Raw genomic sequence first — 1996 nt, forward strand, 5'->3', positions numbered from 1 at the left:
TGATATATCATGTAGATGATGTAAGATTCAAATTGGTAACCCAAGATTAAACCTTAAATTTTGGAATGATGAACGTAAAGAGTTATCGAGTACTCTTGAAACCATTAGATTGTTAATGGTATATGCGTATCTTGTATTCAAAGCAAGATGTCTCGTGCCTTTTGGTTGAAAAGGAGATCGAGGTTGTAAATCATCGATCCAAAATAGGTTGATCATTTTCTTTTACCAATGATTTAAGTTGACGCTAATATGTTCACTTAATAAGGTAAATAGAGAAATCTTTGAAGAATTTCAAAGTGTTCAAAAATCACGATTTAGTCGTGATGGGATTATCAAAGTGAAGACCTTGATATAAGCCAAAGGAAATGTGATATAGTATCACAAATTAATCTCTCTTAGCACGCATTTTGGAATAATGTGTGGTTGGATAAGAAATCAAACGCTATTCGATATGGTTTGGACTTCAATCAAGTTACTTTGAGTTACTTGATCCTTTTGGGGATTTTATCATTTTTGTCTAAATTATTTTTCCACTAAATCGAATCATATGAGATATGAAATGGTAAGGGTACCATGTTTGTAAGTTTTCACAAGAAACAAATGCTCATTTTTCCCTTTTCAATTATCACGAGTACGACGGGTTTGCGGCTCGTGAAGTTGTCTTACTAAAATACAAGTTTATTTCTAGAAGACAGAGTGGGAGAAATTATTCAAGAGCCACAAAGAATGCCACAAAGAATGTTATGTCGCAAGAAACTGGTCTTTCTTGGCTACATGAGACATTTTGTGTAAGACGTTGTTTCTTTAAAACCTAGGAGGTTAAATTCGTCACTTGTTAAAAATGATGAATTCATGCTACTTTTAAGAAAGTAAAGAGCTTATAACTTACAAAAGAAATTGTTTGATTCAAGTTGATTACTTCTATAAAGTAATGAACATATGACTTACATAAGAGTGTTTAAGTCACAACTCAATACAAGGCTTAGAGCCATGAAAATCCGAAACGAAAGGGCTTGATTAGTGACAAAGGGTTTTGCACTAATAAAGAGATATTTCAAAGCAAGATTGGTTGCAAAGGGTTTTGCACTAATTGAAATGATTAAGTCTATTTGGATCTTCTTAGGGATTGTGTTTCATTATGAGGATATGCATACAGCAAGTGAATCTAAAACCCACTTCTTCAATAGAAGGAATGTATTCAATACATGTCATGAGTTTTATAGATTCTTGCAATCCTAAGATAATGTGAAACTTAAGAGAGAATCTTAAGTAGGACATCAATGAGTTGGAGTCAACATTTTGATCATGTGATAAAACTTTTCTCGATAAGGCGAGAAGTTGTGTTTATACATGGAGTTTAGTGGGAGTTACGGAAGTTTTAATTAGTCTTATATGTGGATGACATATTGATCATTGCGAATGATATAAGACTTTTGGAGTATTATAATACATCTTTATTATCCGGATTTATGAAGATAAATCCACATGATATTAGCGTCAATAAGAAGTCTTATGTTGATAAGATTCATGACTAGTTCAATTAATTTGAACATATTTGATTGATTCCATTTGCTTCATTTTGCCGGATCAATTAAATGAGTAATGATGTATAACACTTCATATGCTTTGAGTATGATGAATTGTTTTCAAAATCGAATTTAAGTAATCTTTACCAAGTAAGCTATAAAGATTACCCTTAAGTGCTTGCAGAAGCATTAAGGAAGTAAAGCAAAGTGTTTATGATGCAATATTGTGTAAGGGTGTTACACAAGTGACAATTGACAATTGAGATTGCGCATGGTTTCCGACAAAACCATAATCAAAACACATTAGGATGGTTAAGATACCATTGTGGCAATGTTAATTAAGAAGTAGATTTTCTAGAATCGTTCTAGGCAATAAAGAACAATGAGAGATATTTATAACGGAAATTGAGTACACTTGCGATCATGAGATGTGCAAGAAAGATGAGTCCCGCACCTTTCGTGAAAACAGT

The sequence above is a fragment of the Silene latifolia genome, chromosome X (genome assembly GCF_048544455.1).
Source record: "Silene latifolia isolate original U9 population chromosome X, ASM4854445v1, whole genome shotgun sequence".
In the NCBI taxonomy this organism is placed as follows: domain Eukaryota; kingdom Viridiplantae; phylum Streptophyta; class Magnoliopsida; order Caryophyllales; family Caryophyllaceae; genus Silene; species Silene latifolia.